General features: G+C 40.6%; 1 protein-coding gene across 4 annotated transcripts in view; it reads right to left on the bottom strand.

Moving 5' to 3' along the window:
- Positions 1-4,283: 4,283 nt before the first annotated feature.
- ZWINT (ZW10 interacting kinetochore protein) overlaps positions 4,284-22,463 on the bottom strand; it is a 35,685-nt gene continuing 17,505 nt past the window's right edge. For 2 of the 4 annotated variants that reach the window (XM_008689572.2, XM_008689575.2), the window contains exon 9: positions 4,284-7,118. The gene's annotated coding sequence lies outside the window, so the exon portion shown is untranslated. Of the gene's footprint in view, positions 7,119-21,401; positions 21,589-22,463 lie in introns of those variants that run through there. The other 2 variants (XM_008689571.2, XM_008689574.2) reach the window with 1 other exon arrangement.

Raw genomic sequence — 22,463 nt, 5'->3', positions numbered from 1 at the left:
GGTTTCAAGTGCTGTGTCCAAGTCTTTAATCCATTTTGAGTCAATCTTCATGTATGTTATAATACAGGGGTGTAGGTTCATCCCCTTACAAGTGGATATCCAGTTTTCCCAACGTTATTTACTTACGAGACTATCCTTTTCCCATTACGTACTCTTGGCTCCTTCGTTGAAAATTAATTGACCACGTATGTAGTGGGTTTATTTCTGGGCTCCCTGTTCTATTCCATTGATCTGTGTGTTTGTTCTAATGTCAGTACCATACCATGTTGATTATTATACCTTCAAGATGTAGTGTGATGTCAAGAAGCCTGATGCTTCCAGCTTTGCTCTTCTTACGATTGCTTTGCTATTCACAATCTTTTGAGGTTTCATAAGAATGTTAGGATTTTTTTCCCATTTCTGTGAGAAATGCTATTGGAATTTTGATAAGGATTGTATGCAATTTGTAGATTGGTTGGGTAGTATGGGCATTTTGCAATATTTATTCTTCCATTTACTCCAATCTATGAACACCAAGTATCTTTCCATGTATTAGTATCTTTTTAAATTTCTTTCATTGATGTTTTATAGTTTTCAGTGTGCAGATCTTCTCACTCCTTGGCTACACTTATTCCTAAGTATTTTACTGTTTTTGATGCTACTGTAAATGGGACTTGAAAAAAAATTCTGGGGACACCTGGGTGGCTCAGTTGGTTAGGCATCGGCCCTTGGCTTGGGTCATGATCCCTGGGTCCTGGGATCGAGTCCCGCATTGGCCTTCTTGCTCAGTGGGGAGTCTGCTTCTCCCTCTCTCTCTCTGCCCTTCCCCCATTCATGCTCTCTCTCTCTCTGACAAATAAATAAGATCTTTAAAAAATTTTTGATAGTTCATTAGTGTATAAAAATGCAACTGATTTTTTTATATTGATTTGTATCCTACAACTTCACTGAATGTATTAGTTCTAACAGATTTTTGGTGGTCTTTGTGGCTTTTCAGTACAATATCATGTCATCTGTAAACAGAGGCAATTTTACTTCCTTTCTTATTTGGATGCCTTTTATCGCTCTTCTTGCTTTAATTGCTCTGGCTAGGGTTTCTAGTACTATGTTGAATAAAAATAATGACAGCGGGCATCCTTGTTTTTTTGTTCCTGATCTTGGAAAGCTTTCTGCTTTCGCTGTTGTGTAAGATTTTAGTTGTGGGTTTGTCATATATGGCCTATACAGGTTTCCCCTGCTACCCAAAAGTTCCCTTTATGCCATTTTGCTTTTAAGAAAGATCTACATCAATATCTATTTTTGCTAACCAAAAGAAATCCAAAGAGGGTTGTTGCTTTTATGAAATAATAATTGCTTCTTTGCTTTACAATCACTTCAGCCTATGAAATGTCTCCCAGGAATGCTCTACTTTTGGATACTGGAGGAAACCTGTGTTATGTTGAGGTGCATTCCTTCTACACCCATTTATGATTACACTTTAGTCTCCTTATTCATTATTGATCCATTCAAGTTTTCTATTTCTTCATGATTCAGTCTTGATAGGTTGTAGGTTTTTAGGTACTTGTCCATTCCTTTTAGGTAATTTGATGTATTGGCATAATTGTTCATAGCAGTCTCTTATGATCCTTAGTATTTCTAGGTATCAGTTATAATGTCTTTTCATTTCTGATTTGAGTATTCCCTTTGTCTAAAGATTTGTCAATTTTGTTTCTTTGTTTCACTGATCTTTTCTATTATCTTTCTAGTCTCTATTTCATATTGAATCCCATGATGTGAGTTATTTCCTTCCTTAATTTGTCCTTCTTTTTCTAGTTCCTTGAAATGTAAATTTACATTTATCCCGGATACTTTTTCTTAAGGTAAGCATTCATCACCATAAACTTCTGAGAACTGCTTTTGCTGCATCCCATATGTTTTGGTATTTTGTATTTCCATTTTCCTCTGTTTCGAGATATTTCTTTATTTCCCTTTTGCTGTCATCTTGGACCCACCGGTTGCTCACTGGCGTGCTGAGTAATCTCCGTATGTGTGTGGATTTTCCGGTTTTTCTCTTGTAATGGATTTTCAGCTTCAAACCACTGTGGTTAGAAAAGATAATTACCATAATTTCAGTTTTTTTAAACATTATTAAGACTTGTTTTTTGGCCTAACACATGACCTACCCTGAAGAATGTTCCACATGTGCTTGAGACGAATGTGTGTTCTGTTGCCGTTGGATGGAAAAGTTCTCTATGTGTCTGTTAGGTCCAACTGGTCTAATTAAGTTCATTTTGTCCTTACTGGTTTCGTCTTGATAATCTATCCATTTTGAGTGTGGAGTATTGAAATCCCTTATGATTAATATCTTGCTGTTCATTTCTCCCTCGAGATCTATAGTATTTACTGTTTATGTTTCGATGCTCCTATGCTGTTCCGCTAGTTTCAGGATTTCTCTCAGAGGGAAATGCTCTGTGTGGAGCTATATATTCGGTGCATCTGTGGGAGGACAAAAACTCAGGAGCCTCCTTGTCGCCATCTTGGTCTGGACTCCATGATGACTTATTTTAAACTATTCTTACAATAAAATGAGACAAAGGGAAACATCTGGGACTAATTTTCAGATAAGTGTCCAAAATAGATGAACGGAACTGTTTTTGTCAAAGCTAAGAATAACAAACTCACGTGAATAATTACACATCCTGGTGTTCAAGATGGAATTCAGTCCAAAAGGTACTCCAGTTACAACTACTGCAGGATTAAATCTTGACATAATCAGACAGACTCTTAAAGGAAAAGCCACTGAAGGTGTAAGCTGGTCCCAGCTCTGCCTCTATTCGACTGTGTGTTGACAGCGAATTATCTTTGACATTTACACCTTAAGTTTTCTTCTCTATCAGATAAAATCATCTCTAAGACACTCCCTGGCACTTAAATTCCAGGATTCTCTGATCCTGAACACTGGAAAGCTCGGTATCAGGGAGAGATTTCCGGAAGCGTGTGATGTGTCAGTGAGAGCAGCTGCGTCCACGCTGGGAAGTACAGATGGGGGAGCTAACCGCCATCTGGAAGTGCAGCAGCTCCTCCCCAGCACAGCCCTACCTCCATGCCTGTGTGGTTGCACCCCTCTCTCTATCAAGTCTTGAACGTCAAGGTAAAGCAGATACACTTGCTCACAGGCCATTAAATTCCACTGCCAGCAAGCAGGACAAGAGAATCACTAACAAGCACTGAAAGGCACGTGGGGTGGGCAGTCTGAGGTTGTCCCGGGCCAGGGCAACTCCATCCTCTCTCTCCAGTCACAGCGTTCTCAATTTTGAGAAAGTCTCTATGTGGTTTCCAGACAGCTCTTTTATCTCATCATACTTATTCCTTTGGATATGCCACATGGTGTCATTAGAAGTATAAGGAATATCGAGACACTGGTTAAATTCTGTCAGATAAAGCAGGGCCAGAGCAGGTCCTCGGTTAATATGACCATGTACATGTCAGGAACCCAGGACAAATGCATCCCACCAGCCATAATCTCAAAATCTGTCCATGATCTGACAATTTATCACCACTGACAATTTATCACCACCTCCCATGGTATTACACAATCCAAGCTCCATCACCTTTTGCCTTTCTACGTTTTATCTGCATTTGATTCTCCATATAGTAGCCCTGTGCTCTTTTAAGGTATGAGACAGATCGTAAGATTCCCTTGCTTGAAATTCTTACCAGCTTCCCAACTCACTCAGAATATACATAACTCTTCACCATGGGCTACAAATGCCCCTCTTGTCTGGCCCTGAGCTTCTCTTCAGACATTCTTCACTTCCGTCCTTACTCTCTGCTCTAACCATCCGAAGCATCAAACTCTCTCACAAAGACACAACACACTGTCCTGTCTCAGGGCCTCTGCTCTACTATGTCCTCCTGCCAGGACCCTGCTTCCCTCAGTCATTGACATGAATTTCTGCCACATTTTGTTCCTGTCTCTGCTCAAATGTCACCCTATCAGGATGGCCCACCTATCTAACATAAAAGTTTTCATTATATCCCTTTAACTTCCGCATCATGTTTTCTCGTCAGAATATGATATGATGTTATAATCAATTTTTCCTGAATGTTTGCTAAGTCTCCCGAGCAATTATAAAGTCACTAAATTATAAGTCACTAAAGTCAGGAACTTTGGTTTCACCACTGTATCCCACATGATGAGAACAGAGCATCACGCTTACAGTAAGCACTGAATGTGCTATGAGAATGAATACCCTTATTGCTGTTATTTAGATGTACTTCAGCAAATAAAAAAACAAAGGGAACTCAATGAAACGAATCACCAGTCCAAACTATAAACGTGTATATTTTTCCAGTAGAGCTGGAAACAGAAATGCCGCCATGTTTGAAAAGGTGAAATACAGAGATAAGAAATCCAGGTAGGAAGAGCCCAAAGCCTGAGTGCTAAGATGCGGCATCTTCATCATTCTCACAACAGGCGCACTCTTCCAAAACAGTACTGGTGATGGTGGTCATGCTGGTGATGGCAGTGGAGGTGGTGATGGTGATGGCAGCAGTGACAATGGCAGCGGAGATGGTGGTGGTGGTGGTGATGGCAGTGCTGGTGATGGTGGTGGTGGGAACTGATGATAATGGTGATGTTTTGCTTCCAAAATTAGAAACCATGTACAGCAAGATTGTTTCACTAAGGATATTCTGTATACCTTAATACTCGCTCTGAGAGCTTGTAGTAAATACACACATTTGATAGTTTCTGAAGTCACTTAATCCAGGGTAAACCTGTTTCTTCTTGCACAGAACTCTGAGTCTTTGCTGTATTATTAGTCACTAGCTGAGACTAAATGACTGAGACTAAGTTGAGATTTCCCATTTATAAAACCGGATGGAAAATAATTATTTTTCCTTAGTTTTATATGGTGTTTGGCGTTATCAAACAAGAGAATAATAATTAGTTATGCAATTTAATATCACATAATGAAAATGGTCTGACCTTGCTCCCACCTAGGACTATTTGGTGAATGGGTGCATACAAATCAGACACATTTTGGTGAAAATCTCTATTCAGCCATGTATTCTCAGTGATCCTAGGATTACTGCTTTCTTTTGTGATGCTAGAAATTTTAGCTCACCTCATAAGTATAGTGATGGTTAATACACTTGAGTGCGTAAAGAGTAAAGTAAAGCATGTAACTTTCTTCTTTTTGTTATATTTAAAATAAATAACTTCTCATCCAGGAAATTATGTATTAATTTGTTTAAAGAGTGGTATAATAGATACTAAGGACCTCATGTCCATATGTACTCTTTTCCCATTTTTCTTATATTTACTTATTTATTTGAGGGAGAGTGAGCATGAGTGGGAGGGGGAGAGGTAGAGAGAAACTCAAGTAGACTCCGCGCTGAGTTCAGAGCCCAACGAAAAGCTCAATGTCACGACCCTGAGATCACAACATGAGCCGGAACCAAGATCAGACGCCTAACCAACTGAGCCACCCAGGCACCCCTGTACTCATAACTTTTCTATACATATCAATTATTTCTTACTGTAGAAACTGCGGTTCTTCCTGTGATGAATGAGGACTCTCCTTGCCCAAGGACGTTTTCTGGGCACATGTGCAAGTTGCCAAGATGATGACACTGATGGGAGCAATTCTCAACTAAGGATGATCCTGTTTCTCGTTCTTCAGATACACCAGCTCGTTGGGTACCAGGAAAGTGTGTGAATCAGTCACCCGTGGAAGGAGCACAGTCACTAGCTTATCTGTACTTGATCCCTTCCTTTCCCTACCCAAACGACTCACTTCATTACAGTGCTGCTTGGAATCATTGCCAAAATAAATTACTTGCACTCAAATTTATGTATCAGGGTCTTTTTTGGTAAGACCCAAAGACCACTGGTACCACATGTGGCCTTAGAAATCAGATTTTTAGGATGGGGTTATGAGATCTCTCAAAAAATGTTAACAAGGTTGCCATTGCCAATGGGAGGCTGCCTGGTGTTAACCTATAATTTACTGGAGCAACAAAGTTCTAAGACTCAGCTCTAATGAACTGGGATGAGGTCTGGTAGAAGGAGCCGCATTTGCCTTCACAGTATCCTAAGGCCTATCAGATTTTAAGCCAACAGTAACTGCAAGCCAGAGCTCTTAAACCAACAAAAAACAAAACAAAAAAACAGGCTCGGGCCAGTCTTTTAACTCAGTGCATGCTGTGCATGACAGAAGTCCTCCTTGGTAAGCTTGAAAGCACTTCACTTCCTCTTCCTACAGCCAAAGAGTAGAACATGTTAAAAATGAAGACAAGGACTTTATTGCTAGAGTGAGGTGTTACAACAAGGCTGAACTCCTAGCCGCAGTAAGTCGCCCGTGCTACAGAGGACTGAGATGTCGAGATCTGGCATGGGACATTCAAGTGGATGCTTCTGAGAACCCCAGACCACTCATGACAACAGGATGGCCTGGTTCTAGCACATACTTTATCACCCAGAAACTTCTTTCCCAACAGCATATTGGAAGGTTGGAAGGGCTTCATTAAGGTATAGCTAAGATGAGACAGCCAGCTTGGAAAAGACACCTATGGAATCAGAGTCCTGTGCATCAGTGATCCTGTGTCTCTGGAGCAGAAACACATGGGTCAAAGAACCAAAGGGTGGTGGTGAAGGGTGGCCTATCTCACAATCTTTCTCAGTGACCCAGCGCATAATCTATACTTCCAGTCCCTCTAACATTGGAGTCTATGCAATCAGGTTCTGTCTTAGAGGAAGGCTGGGTGGGGGACATTCCTCCTAGAAGAGACTTGAGTTTTGATAAACATAGAGCTATGACAACTACTTAGTTATATGAGGTTTCTCTTGCCAGTAGACCTGTAGGTGGCCAGGAGATAAAATACTATACTACTGGAAGCAACTAACCCTTAACGTCAGGAGATGGGATTGTGGTAAGCAAGGACACAGATGTGTGTATCTTGAGTTCAGGAGACTGACGGGGGCACCACTCAGAACATCCATCCTTGGTGATGACCTTCAGTGGGCAAGTGGAGAAATCATGGTCTGAAGGACCCCAGATGTTCATATACTTTAAGGTGACATATCTTGATTACTTTGTTGAGCAAGCAACCAAGATGATCAGATGTATTGATGCTGGTTGAGGTAAATCTGGAATCTGTGGTATAAAAGGGAAAAAATGATTATTAACAATACAATCTAAGCTAACGGCAGTTGGGGAAAAATGAGTGAAATATGGGATCTCTGTGTTATTTCTTAAAAGTGCATGTGATTTTATAATTACTATTTCAAAATAAATAGTTTTTGTAAGTGTGTATGTCAAATCCTGATGGGCCATGATCTTGCTAAAGCAAAGATAAGACGTAAGGAACAGAATGTGACACACAAATGGGTCTGAGGAGCACAAGCAGGGGCCATAAAAGAAATGATGTTCTCATTCATGTCCTCACACTAAATTGTCTTGTGCCTGACTCTGTCAGCTTCCTCCGGCTGGAAGCATGTACTCTGCCTGTGCAAGCGCAGAGGGGAAGCACCAGGAAGTTCATCCTCTGAACAACCTAACACAGGACAACTGAAAAATGCCTATCTGTCCTGGCTCTCCTGTCACTTAGGACAGCTCTAAACATGTTTTCAACCATCACCCAGAGATCACAGTGGTGGTGTCCCGATCATCTACAACAGTAACGTGCTCGTTAAACCCTGGTATTGACTTCCTTCCTTTCCCTTTCTACGTATTTCACACTCAAGGCCAAAACTTCCTAGAACCACCTGAACAAACTCCTTGTGCTCAGATCTTTATCACAGGTCTCCTTTGGGGGACTTGAAGCAAAGACAAGGATGCTATGAAGTTCTCTGAGGGGACCTGGTTTTACCTCTAGTACTTCGGGGAATATTTGAAATATGAGACAAACATGTTTTACTGCAAAGCACATTAGGAAACACAATGAAGAACACAGCAGTGGGGCTTTATTCCTGCCTGCAAGCAGGTGCACTGGAGCTGTGAGTACACCCGTCCTCTATTAAATCTCCCAGTTTTGTGGAGACTCTTGGGCAACTCTGAAATCTGCGAGGGGCCCAAACCCCCTTCTGTGCCCCCCAGGTGAGCCACCGTTTATTCTCAGTCCCCGAAATCTTTAGATCTCTGTCTCTTTTGAGAAACCCACAGGCTGCACAGGAATTACTCCCCCTGCGGCCCACCCTCTACTGGACACATGATCCCAAAAGTATCTCCACTGTCGATAAAGAGACTAGATCCTCATTATTTCTGCCAGGGTCATTATATTATCTCCTCTTTCTTTCACTCTTTCTGTCCAGGCCAAAAAGTTCCTTATCAAGCAAAATCATTTCTTCATGAGATTCCTGTCCCGCTCACCCTGCCACCTTAAATGTCTACATCCATCACCATGAATTGGTCTTATTTCAAATAATATTTCATCAAATCACAGAATTTAAGGGTTGGAGAGACAACTGGCTTCCCCAGCACACAGATGAAGAAGAGTACAGTACTGACCACCTCGTTTATGAATGAAGAGACTGACGATGACAGAACTTCAGGGACCTGAGTAAGGCAGGACAAGTTAATGACAGAGCAAAGACCTGAACAAATCAGTTTTGCTGTTTTCCACGGACAAGAGAGTCAGGAACGTGAAAACAAAGGAGTGAATGACATGGCACACATATGCAAAAATGCAGTATTTTTTTTTTTTTTTTTACTCTAAGGCAATCAAGAAAGAGGACAGCTATTAATCAAGAATGTTAACATCTGGGGTGCCTGGGTGGCACAGCGGTTAAGCATCTGCCTTCGGCTCAGGGCGTGATCCTGGCGTTATGGGATTGAGCCCCACATCAGGCTCCTCCGCTATGAGCCTGCCTCTTCCTCTCCCACTCCCCCTGCTTGTGTTCCCTCTCTCGCTGGCTGTCTCTATCTCTGTCAAATAAATAAATAAAATCTTAAAAAAAAAAAAAGATGTAACATTTCTAATTGCACTGGTTAAGACTCATACTGATTGTAAGTAAAGATATTAAAACGTACAAGTGAGCATGCTAGAACTAATACCGTGATGATGATAATGACACTCACAGATGTCACGCCTGAGTGACACACACAGATTACTGAACCCTCACAACAACTCCTATCAGTCTGCTCTATTATAAAATTAATTCCTCATTCGTACCAGTAACTCAATACTAAACTACTTGGGAACTGTTTCTTAACTCTTTTAAAATAGTCCAGAAAAGCCTTAGCTATTATTTTGCTATAGGAAAAAATAAGAAAAATTGAGCTACTGGTTCACACATTTTATTTTGCATGAACATTACCTGGGATATTTATTAAAACACAGATTCACGGCCTTCACTCAAAAGATTTGATTCAGTAAATCTGGGGTGGGAACCCAGAATACACTTTCTAATTTCTCTAGAGATGCCGCTGGTCTTCAGACAGTGCTAATTAGGACTAGCTTAACTGTCCTTTTTTACATATTTTTTATATTAGTATTTTGAGAGTTAAAAAGTCATATTGCATGAATAAGTTATCTATCTACATGGTCTATAGTTTACACAAAGTTTGAGGATATATCAATCTGTGTTCCCTTGTCATAGTAATAAAAGTTGTGCTATGGGCAATGGTTTCTGCAGTGTGACTGGTAGCCTGAGTACAATGGGGTGTAAACTGATAAAAAGTGCAACCAGATTTGAGCCTGGAAAGTGCAGAAGCAGGAGCATGGAGAGGAACAGCTCTGGAACTTTAACACAGCAAAAAAATGAATGAGGCAGAGAGGAAAGATGCTATTATATTTTTGCACATTCCTATAAGTAACTCCCAACACTTTCATTCACTCATGATGACTTACTGAATGAATACAATGTATTCAATATCTTGCAAGTGCAATAGGTAACTTTATGCCTTATTTCCCACTTAAGATATGCAAACAGGATTACATAGTTGAAACCGCGCTCGTCACTAGAATCATTGATGCTAAGGGTGTGAAAGGGAAAAACATTCACCTCAAGCTCTAGGAGACTCAAAAAACAATGAAGTCCCTAGTCCACAAGTAAAGGATATCAGCACCCCTTTTTTGTCTTTTAGCCTCCTCCCTGGACACCTGCCTGCACCTCCTCACCCCACACACATACCTTCCAAGACCGCAACAAATGATTTGTGCTTATTACATTAGATAACCTCATTATTTAAAAAAATGCGAGATGTAGAATGCAAAAGAGAATAGGTTGGAATAATTTGGTTATGTCTCCACAGTTAACAATGCAACATAGCCTTTTTCATTTACCATAACATCTTAGACAGTTGCCATATGGTCTAATATTTATAAGTTACTCATAACTAGTGCATGAATAAGAGTCTTAGTGACAGAAAGTTTAATAGCTTTAGGAATAAGGAAGGAAGGAAGGAAGGAAGGAAGGAAGGAAGGAAGGAAGGAAGGAAGGAAGGAAGGAAGGGGAAGGGAGGGAGGGAGGGAGGGAGGTAAAGGAAACAAACATCTGGTCTGAGTCCTAGTTAGGTCATATATTCTATATATGTATAAGTTCTTTGGAAATTACTAGAATGTTCATTACTTCATTCTCTGTTTCTTAAAAATATCTGGTTTTCAAGTTTGTTGTAAATCTTAAATAAGATCAATACTGATGTCATCTGGCAGCATTCTAATAAGATCAACTGTTTCAAGCATGATGATAGCTTACAAATATTATATAATGTAACAAGATATTCGGTGCATATTAAATACTTATTAGCAGAAGCCTAATTATTTGATATGAGCTTTGACTGCTCCATGACTTTCGTCGTCTTTTTATGTAATCTGAGTGTCTCTTGCATGTCATAGATCATTTTAAAATTCCTTCTCAGAATTTCTGCATTTTATAAAGTAAATTTAATCTATACAAATTTTTTATTAGCAATTATCTGGACTAATTTCTACCTTATTTTATACATTCCTTTACTATGTATTTATTTTTTTCAGGCTTCTATTAGATTTTTTTTGTCCCAGAGACAAAGAACTTTATTACTCAAAGCAGACTGCATAGCAAAGGCATTGTGCTTCTGTTGGTTCCCCTGGGCCCGCCGAGTCCCACGGGGCCAGTATGGAGGTGCCTTCTCTATGCTACACATATAGTGGGCTTGTGCCACGTATGAGGAACGCCGAGCATGGGGAACCCACCTCCTTCCTAGAAAGCAGTAAGCAAGCCCGCCCTTTCTCCTAGAGGGAACTACTACTTCATTCCTCAGGGTTGCCTGCTGCACATACAACACTGAGACATGGCCCAAGCAAAGAGTGGTCAGGGCTTTGGGTTCTTGGCCTGCCTGGCAATAATGTTCAGGAATGCTCAGGGCCTATGGCAGTTTGCCTTCCCCAGTATCTGACCCTACACTTTCTTGGCTGAACTTGAATATTCACGTGAGCATACCATTCTACCTGCCATTCTGATAAATCTGAACAACAGAGACTGGGGCTAACTATGTTTAATTTGTCTTGTACAGAATATAATTAAGGCTACTCTCAACAGAACTTAAAGCAGCAAGATGAGGCCAATGCATAGTACGGGCTTCAACAGTGCTGTCCAGGGTCCCAGACTCTGTCACTTATGAATAAGCCTCGAACAGGGCCACTGGGTCGTATTTCAGACATCCAGGATATAGTTTAAGGCAGCAATCAGTGATCAGAACACAGAGGATTGATATTGGGAGGACAGGTCCTTATTGCTCACCCTGGCCTCCAGCAAGCTGTGTCTAATGTGCTCCAGGAACATGCGCATGGCTGTCTGCCCTGGGGCTGGGGCCTGGGCCCAGAGATGAAATTGACTGCAATTAAGCACAATTTACCATCGAAGCCATCCCCCCAAAAGCTGTAAGGTCTCCAAAGTTCCAAAATAGTTACATTAGACAGATTCTACCAGAGTGACTTTTGCCTGGGTGGGGAGACTGATTCCTGGCACTTCCTCTTCTGCCTTCTTCCCGGAATCTTCGCCCTGAAGCGTTTTCATCAGTGACTTCCCACAGGGGCTTGAGTGAGTCCTGCCTGGTTGAAGGACAGAGCCAGAAGGATACCGCCACTTTCCTCCATACTTGGCTCTTTTATATTTTGCCTGAATCCCACTTATACAGATGTTAGGAACAAGTATCTTGACCAAATTTGCCAGTTTTTTTTTTTTTTTAAGATTTTATTTATGTATTTGACAGAGACAGAGACAGCCAGCGACAGAGGGAACACAAGCAGGGGGGAGTGGGAGAGGAAGAAGCAGGCTCATAGCGGAGGAGCCTGATGTGGGGCTCGATCCCTTAACGCCGGGATCACGGCCTGAGCTGAAGGCAGACGCTTAACCGCTGTGCCACCCAGGCGCCCCTGCCAGTTTTTAATTCACATCAGTGAACTTCATTTTTATGACACTTTTGCAAAATTCATGAACTTTCACTTATTTTGGGGCCATTTTATTCACACTTTGATGGACTCTTCACTATTTTCATTATTCTTCAGTTCTCTTTTCTGTCATTATTGACATTCATGAGCAGAAAAAATGACATAAATTAGCAGTACCATAAGTGTGAAAATGTGAACTAAAGACATATCTGAAAATAATGGAAGACAGTGGCACTGCACATTTTATTAACAGCATGAAGAAACACCATATAAATAGCAACACACATCACACATTTATAAAGTGTAACTGTCTTCAGGTATGTATAATTTATAAGCAAACAGAAAAGCAAATTGCCCAAAAGAAATATTTGTGGCTATTATTCATGATTATTATATTTTAACATCTAAAGTAAACTGAGTGTTTATAGAATTTTGTTTGCTTTTAGAAGCCTCCTCAAATATATTTTTTGTATTTTCCACGCTACGATTTCTGAAAATAAAGAAGAATCTCCTTTGGTGTACACAAATTTTCTTCATAGCAATGTTAAATGCACAGGCCTCAAGTCCTAAAACAGCCAGTAATAGTTTTTTAGGCAATAAGCAATATTAAAGCACTCTTATCTTCTCTCATATTTGAATGGCCAGTTTGTGAGAGTCTTCTGGATGGACCTTGCGTGCAAATACCATATAGTTTCTTCCGTCTTTATGAACCCAGTTTCCTTTTTTTTTTTAGATTTTATTTATTTGAGAGAGAGCAAGCTAGAGCGAGAGAGAGAGATCATGAGCAGGAGAAATGGCAGATGGAGAGGGAGAAGCAGACTCCCCACTGAGCAGGGAGCCTGATGCGGGACTCGATCCCAGGACCCTGGGATTATGACCTGAGCCGAAGGCAGATGCTTAACCGACTGAGCCACCCAGGCGCCCCCCTAGTTTCTTTTTCTATTGACATTGAAGCTGTTACTGTTCTTTTTTTTTTTCCTTCTGCATCTTCTTATATTACAGCAAGGGTGGGCTCTTCCTGTCACATTCTTTTTTTTTTTTCCTGTCATATTCTTAAAACTCATTTTATTAAAGAACTTGAACCATATTCTCCTAGGACAAAATCAAAGGGTAATTGAGGTGTATCATACATGGTTATTCTCCAAAGATCCTCCCTGCCGACAATGAACATTTCCTCCAGGAAAATGTCCAGCGATGTGTTCTGTTTCACCCTCAGGGTAAAGTTCACAGATAACCTACAACGCTCTCTGAAAGGCTGGGGCAGGTGCATGTTGATTTGAGAGTCTGATTCTGTTTCCTTAGGTCCCAATAATTTATACCAGTGCCCTTGTCACCATTTTCATAAGGGCTACCTGTTGACCTAATCCAAAGTGCTTCAGGTAGGTGTAGTCCAGAGGGGTACACATAAAAATATTCTTATGCTCACTTAGTTTCAAAATTTAAATTACTATCTACATTATAGAAACATAGAGAATTAGATAAAAAAGAGTCTTTAAACATCATTTACTTTAACATTCTCTTTTACAGATAAGACAACTGAGTCACAAAAATACGAGTATTGTTTATCGTCATGTTTCATGTTTGGAACATGAATCCATGCTTCTCAAAAGCAGGTTCACCACTCTCTGCACTAAGACACGTGCCATTGGTGTAAAATACAGACTTTAATCATGGCAAGATCAGTGATATCCACTAATCGTTGATTTAGTGGTGCAATCATGCACACATAATAGTGCAAAAGTGAGAGAAAACACTTGCTGGAAAACAAGAAAAGAAAGTTCTTATTGCATGAACCATTTTGTACTACTGACAATGGTTTTTAGGATGGTAACACAATGTAAAAATAATACAACAGAGAGTGATGTCAGCAAGATGGTACACTGAGGAGTTCTGGGTCCTAATTCCCTCACTGAAACATTAACATACACACACAACCAAGACTGAATCATGAAGAAATAAATCTGAATAAATCTGTAATTAACAGATTGATTGAATCAGTAATCAAAACCTCCCAACAAAGAAAAGCCCAGGATCAGATGGTGTCTTCAATGAATTCTACCAAACAGTTAAAAAAGAATTAAGCCAATCCTTTTCAACTTCTTCCAAAAAAAATTGAAGAGGAAACACTTCTGCTATAGATTGTGTCCCCACAAAATTCACATGTAGAAATCCTAACCTCCAAGGTGATGGTATTAAAAGCTGGGGTCTTTGAAAGGTGATTAGGTCACGATGGTGGAGACCTTGTGAATGGGATCGGTCCCTCTATAAAGGAGAACCACAGAGCTCCCTCATCCTTCCATGATGTGAGGACATAATGAGAAGGTGCTGGTTATGAACCAGAAAGAGGGCCCTTGCCAGACACTGAGTGTTCTGGCACCTTGATTTTGGATTTTCCACTCTCAAAAACTGTAAGAAATTAATTTCTGTTGTTTACAAGCTGCCAGTTTATGGTATTTTTGTTATAGCAGCCTGAACTGACTAACTCATTCTATGCAGCTAGCATTACCCTGTTATCAAAGGCAGACAAAGAAAACTAACAACGAAACAACAGACCAATTATTCCTCACGAACACTGATACAAGAATGTTCAACAAAATACCATCAAACCAAAATTCAAGAATATATTAAGAGAACTATTCACAAACCAAGTAGGATTTATTCCTTGAATGCAAAAATGGTTTAACATATGAAAATCAAACAATGACATATACCACATTAACAGAATGAAAGCAAAAACCCCACAATAATCTCAATTGATGTAGAAAAAGCTTCTGACAGAATAGAACAATCCTTCATGATAAAAGCACTCAACAAACTAGGAATAGAAAAGAACCTCCTAACATAATAAAGGTCACATATGAAAAACACAAGCAACCATCATATTCAAATGTAAAAACATGAAAGCTTTTCCTCTAAGATCAGGAACAAGGCAAGGATCCCCACTCGTTCCACTCTTATTGAACACAGTAATGTCAGTCCTAGCCAGAGCAATTAGACAAGAAAAAGAAATAAAAGGTTTCCAAATAAAAAAAGGAAGAAGTAAAATTATCTTTGTTCACAGTTGACATATCCTTATATGCAGAAAACCCTAAAGATTCCACACACAAAAAAAATCTATTAGCACTAATAAACAAATTTAGCAATGTTACAAAAAATAAACCCCCACATGTATGGCAAAATATTCAACAATGGTGCCATGACCATTCAAGGGGTAAAGGACTCTTCTCAACAAATGGTGTTGGAAAACTATTTACCTGCATGCAAAAAAGAATGAAGTTAGACTCTTAGCATGTACCACATACAAGACAACTCAAAATGAATCGAAGGCTTTACCTAAAGAACTAAAACTACAAAACTTTTAGAAGAATACATAGGACAAAAGCTTACTACATCTGATTTGGTAATGATTTCTTGGATATGACACCAAAAGCAAGGCAACAAAAGAAAAAAAATAGATAAGTTGCATTTAACAAAATTAAAAATATTTATGTATCAAGGACATAATCAAGAGCAAAAAGGTAACCCATAGAATGGGAGAAAATCCCTGTGTATCATATATCTAATAAGGGATTAACATCAAGAATAGAGAGCTCCTATAATTCAACAACAACAAAAAAAACAAACAAGAAACAAAGGACTGAAACAGACATTTCTCTAAAGAAATGACCAACTAGTGTATGAAAAGATGCTCAACACTGGTAACTGATAATTGATAGGGAAATGCGAATCGAAACCACAATGAGATACCACTTCATACCCACTAGGGTGGCTATTGCCAAAAATGAACAACAACAACAAAAAAAACTAGAAAATAACGAGTTTTGGTGAGGACGTGGAATAACGGGAACCTCTGTGCACAGCTGGTGGGGATGTAAAATGGTGCAGCCACTGCAGAAAACAGTATGGTGGTTTCTCCGAAAAGCAAACATAGGTTTACCTAATACTATCCAGCAATTCCAAACCTGGAATTTCAAAATAAGTGAAAGCAGACACTGCTATGGATATCTGTATACACATGTTCACAGCAACATTGTTCACAAGAGCCAAAAGGCAAAGCAACCTAAGCATCCATTGACAGATGAACAGAGACAAAATGTGCTATATTCATACAGAATCTTATTCAGCCTTGATAAAGAAAATTTGACATTGAAAATACTGGGCTAAGAGTAAGCCAGTCACAAAGGAACAGGTATTGCATGATTCTATTTATATGAGGTACCTAGAGTGGGCTACTGGTTCATGGGGAAGGAGTTACAGCCTGGAAACATGGAAACGTCCTGGAGGTAGATGGCGGTGACGGTTGTACAACAGCGTGAATGTACTTAATGTCACTGAATTGTACACTTATAAATAGACAAAATGGTAAACTTTGTTATGTAGGTTTTTCCACCACCAACAAAAAATTGCAACATCTATATATTTCAAAGTGTTACACTGTAGCATAAACAAGCCTCCCTCATTCATTTGGAGATTTCCAACACGGATTCGGATGCTGCGGGTACCGCTCAGAACGACTTCTGAGAACCATTCCTGATGGCGATGCCCCAGCCTCTCACAGATTCTTGGGGCTGGTAGCAAGAGAGAAAGCAGCGCAGGCGATGGCAGAGCAAAGGGGCACAAAGCCTCACACAAAGCCCCACTTCATTCATGTATCTTGACATAGTGCCTGGCTTGAACCAAGTCCAAGTCCCTGAGACATAAGGTTCCAAAGTTACAAAAAGAACAAGCAAAGACACAAGTCTTGGATACCTACCATGCAATAGGCACTGAATTTTGTAGTAATGATACACAAGGAAGACAAAGTGTTAGCACAAAATTAGCAATGTTAGCACTATCCATAAAACATGGTGAGTGCCAGGTGGGATCCAAGTTCAGGGTGCAGAAACACAGAGGAGCAAATTTTGGTTCTCTGCTCTGAGAAATGACAAAGATAGCTCTGTAAGTACAACTTTTCAAAGTCTATCGAAGCACTGCAGATATATTTCATATTTTTAAGATAAATATTATAAAGTTGCAATAGTTTTACTGTCTACAAAACAACTTCTAACTGCTAATAAATATGTATTCCACTAAAGTGTTATAAAAACATCCAATGGAAATCCTGGAAATGAGAGTATCAATCAGGAACAGACACGATCAAAACATTTCTTGTTTGAAGTTTTCTTGCATTTGCACATCTAACAGGTTGCTATGGCAACTCGGTTATATTGAAATACTCAGATTAGATTAAAACACCATAATGTGGGGCACCTGGGTGGCTCAGTCATTAAGCATCTGCCTTCGGCTCAGGTCATGATCCCAGGATCCTGGGATCCAGCCCTGCATCAGGCTCCCTGCTCAGCAGGAAGCCTTCTTTTCCCTCAGCCACTCCCCCTGCTTGTGTTCCCTCTCTCACTGTCTCTCTAATAAATAAATAAAATCTTAAAAAAAAAAAAAAACAACATAATGTTGAAAATCTACATTATCACTTTTATTAATTATATTTTTAAGAAAAAGATGAAATTGTTGGAGATTTTTTTTAAAAGACAGTATTAGAAGATGTTGTTCACAGGTAAACAGTCTTCAAGACCAATGAGTTCAGGAAAAGAAATGAGGAAAAATGGCCACCCCCAAACTCTCATCTCTCTAACCAGCTCTCAGCCCCGTGTGTGCGTGTTTGACTGCGGGTGGGCTGAGGGCACAGAGGGGCCAGGGGAAGTAATTACAAACTAAATATTAAAATATGGCATGTGGCTTCTGAAAATCATAAAGCAAATAAAAGGAAATCATTGCAGCTTTAAAAAGAAAAAAAAAAGCTTCCCATTGAAGCATGAACTCTTCAAGAGCCCTTGACTCCAGAACAGCAACACGGATTCGGATGCTGCGGGTACCGCTCAGAACAACTTCTGAGAACCATTCCTGATGGCGATGCCCCAGCCTCTCACAGATTCTTGGGGCTGGTAGCAAGAGAGAAAGCAGCGCAGGCGATGGCAGAGCAAAGGGGCACAAAGCCTCACACAAGCGTGCGTGACCATCTCACGGCCAAGGACACACAGCAACCAAGCCAACAAGCAAACGCAAGGCCAGAATGAGAAAGTGGTTCCAGCTCAGAATGACACTCAGCAGTCTCCTGCTCACAGGCTGAAGGCCCAGCAGATCACAAACCTCCTGCCTGGTGTTCGAACAGGACCAGCTCAGGGAGGACTCATCGGTCACTTTAAAACTCATGTTAGGAGGATTTATAAACCTTGGACTCCTTTCCAAGGGGGAGGCAAAATGATTCAAACTGCTCAGCTTTCCTAAAACACAGGGTGATCGTAGGACTTGCATGTTTTCTGCTCTGGACAGTTCAGCAATCGTTTCTTCCGATCAGGCACATCTTGAGGTTTCAGCACAAGCAAGAGAGAGACTGTGGGATAGTGAGTGAAGCCTGTGGTAACACACCTGCACCCTTAGTGGGAGCAAGGATGCTCACTCATCAAATTACGACCCTGTCTTTGACCAGCATTCCACTTGCTGCCTGCAAACTTGTAGTTACTTCACATGATGATCCTCCAAGAAGCTGCTTTTCTAGTCTACCGAACGTTTAATCATTTTTTACGATTTTATTTATTTGACACAGAGAGAGACAGCGAGAGAGGGAACACAATCAAGGGGAAGAGGGAGAAGCAGGCTTTCCGCCAAGCAGGGAGCCCAATGCAGGACTCGATCCCAGGACCTGGAATCATGACCTGAGCCAATGAACATTTAATTATTATCAGCAAAAGTTAAGGGGTTTTCCAGATAACTTCGCCTGGGGAAACCAGAAGTGGACCCAGAAGGTGTCAGCTTCTAACAGAACCACCTCCAAGCCTCAGTGGCTCACTGAATAGAAAAGTCTGTTCCTGACTCACAGCTGTCCCCAGGAGCCAGGCCCTTCCACTGTCGTCTGCACCTCCCCCACCACCCTCATTGTCCTCCCCAGTTCACCAGCGGAGAAACAAAACAGGGCCTTGCGTCGGGGTCTTCACAAGCCAGGCCTGAGATCACACTGCTATGCCCATCTTAGCTGAAGTCCAGACACAGGGCCTCCCCTGATGCCACAGGACAGAAGGAAATGAGCTCAGCTGTGGGTCTGGGGCACAATTAATTAATGTATATTTATAATAAACTTAGGCAATCCATCTCTTCATAGATCAACATTTTCAGTTCCCGAGTTAATTTTCCATGGGAACAGGACAAGGAGGGATACATGTCCTCCACAGTCTTGTCTGTGGCCTGGAACCCTCTAGAACACACATTTGCTTTCAGCCCTCAACACTCTTCCCTCCGCCGCCCTCTCCTCCCACTTCAGACTCTGCCACAGCACAGCCCCCTCAATCCATATCACTTCCAGCTCATCTGGGTCCCCAGCCCTGTTCTAAATGGGTGAGTCCACTGTTTCACGGTCTCAAGGACGACCTCACAAGTTGAATACAATGAATGCTGAAGTCTCAGTGGGACTGAAGTGTTTCTCACAAAATGGTCCCTAAATCTAGTGCATCATAATCACTGGAGGTGTTTGTTAATTTGCAAAATCTAAACCAGAGGCTGGGAATCAGATTCTTCAGAGAGACAACTGACATCAGCATTTTAAGAAACATCACCAGGAGACTCTACTGCACATCAAATTTTAAGAACTAAAGGGGTAGCCCTACGTCTTCCCCAATAACATATCTAGGTCATTACGGTGAGTCACTGTGTGTGTCAACGATGATGCGAGGGAAGAAGTGGATCATGATGGCCCCGAATATCATGGCTGTTGCTGGAATTGTTTTTCTTTAGGAAAGCACCTGATCTTCAGTTACTTAGTCTACAAATGGTAACAATACTATTTAACTGGTTAATGCCTAAAAGCACTGAATGTTTATTACCTATGGATTGACTATAATCTGTTTAAGAATTGTGAACTGACAAAAATCTGCTATTTTCACTGAGAAGATAACCTGGAAGGTGACAAACTCAATATGAAGACAAGCAGGTAAAAGTTCAAAGTCTCGACATCTATTTGCTTTTGTCTCTAACCTTCGAACTTCGGAGGACATCACTCAGCGCCCTTTATCAAACCAATGGCCTCTAACGTCTTCCAGTCACACCAAACACACCACAGACTTCCTGTGGCCCCACACTGGGCCTTCACAGCTCATCCACATGGTCCTGTGTTACCTTGTGTATCCTATACTTGGAATTTTGCTTAGTTTACTTTAATCTAAAATTCCCCGACAAAACATACCTTTTACAAAGACCTGTTTCCCATCCCACTACTTCCAAACACCCCTGGATTTATTCCAGGGAATTAGCTCCCCACTTCACAGATTTCTGGAGCATGTGTGTATATGTATGTGTATGTGTGTGTGTGTGTGTGTGTGTGTGTGTACACACATATACATACATACACAACATATATGTTATGCTGATTTCAGCATATTCTAGTAGGCAGAGCAAAAATATTTTTCTTACATGCAAAGGTCTATCAATTAGGAGGGGCTGAACAGGCTACTGGGGCGGGGGAGAGGGGTGATCTACCATATTTATGGGCGTCAGGGAAGAGCCAGGGTTGACTAGACATCTGTTCTGTGAGTGGGGCTGAGAAGGGCCAGCAGTGGTAACTCCTACACAGAACAATTCACACCCACAAGGGTCGCAGCCCATTAGAATCGGGGACACCGTAACGCTGCAGCAAGCTTTCATTTAAATTCACATCACAAAACACACTGTCATAGATTGTCAGTGATGTCTGTGTTCAAAGGGTACTTGAATTGTTTGTTATGATTAAACCACAAGAGTTTCATTTGCTTCTCTCAGACCTTCATTCTCTTGGTCCATGAATTTCAAGCAGATTTTTGAAAGATCACTTCATGAAGGCAAATGCAATGTTCAAAGCGCCTCTGGTTGCCTTAACAGGGCTGTTCGCATGCCAGATATACTTAGGATAGCAGAGGTTAAATACATAGAGATTTAGCAAGTTCAGGCTTCTGTTTGCTTTCCCAGGTATCGGCTGTTCAGCAAAAACCATCATTAAAGTCTAAGCAGTAACAGTTCGTAAGAAGAATAAAACCAATGAGACTTGGTGAAAGAAAGATGTGAATGTTCAATGTTAATACAAACGCCGCAGAGGCTTAGAGAAATTGCAAATCGAGGGACCAAGGACTTAAAGTATGAAACTTTCTGGAAATCTTTGGAGGATTTGTTACAAGGATGGAGATTCTTCATCCACATTTCTGCCAAGCATATATCCTTCTGTGAAGACAGTGATGCCTGGAGGAAGACATTAGATTTTTAATTTTTCTATATTTTGTATTACATATAATTCCATATACTTAACCATCTAGGAAATATTAGATAGGCTTCAACTGACATTAAACAAAATAAGTGCACTGTTCTTGTCACAGAACTTTAACACTGTCCAACTCACAAATTCCAAGAAGCAACCATCTCTTGAGTTCTGTGACAGCACTAAATGTGAACTCTGCTAATACAAAATTTAAATGAGCCAGGATGTCCATTCAAGTCCTTTACAAATAAACGGGACACTCAGATAAAAAACAACAGACTACGGATAGCAGTCAGTACTGCGATAAAGTGAGAAGGGTTTCCCGTAGCATCCAGGTGTCTTCATGATTGGAATAAATGACTCCTTAAAAAATAACAGTAAAGAAAATTAAATTATAAAGAGAAAATAATACCTGCCTTCACAGTTTAGAACTTATGTAAATGTATATATATTTTAAAAATATGATACTCAAGATACCTAGCTAGAAAAAACAGAACACAACATTAAACGGCTTTATAACTTAGGTTTTCAAACAAAAATTAAATATTGTGACATGTCTGATAGAAAATATCATTTTGTGGAAGAGTCACTTAACAAAGATATTTCCTGTAAGTGACATCCTAGTGACTGGGAACTAAGTTCTAGAGATACATAAACCACAAGGCAAAGGCCAACACCCTGTCACTGGTCGGAGGAGGGATGTTCAAGGCAGCTATCCAGGCTGCAGCAGGTAGGACCCATTTCTCCCCAGCAGCACCTGGATTTCTGAGGAGGAACCCGTGACTGCGGGGTCAGAGAGCAAAGAGAAGGAGACAGTCGAGAATACCAAGCAGGCTTCCTGCTGTCTGCTTCAGGACTT

This window comes from Ursus maritimus, unplaced genomic scaffold (genome assembly GCF_017311325.1).
Source record: "Ursus maritimus isolate PB19 unplaced genomic scaffold, ASM1731132v1 scaffold_7, whole genome shotgun sequence".
NCBI lineage: Eukaryota > Metazoa > Chordata > Mammalia > Carnivora > Ursidae > Ursus > Ursus maritimus.
The sequence above is the reverse complement of the archived record's forward strand: the minus strand, read 5'-3'. Positions and strand labels throughout refer to the sequence as shown.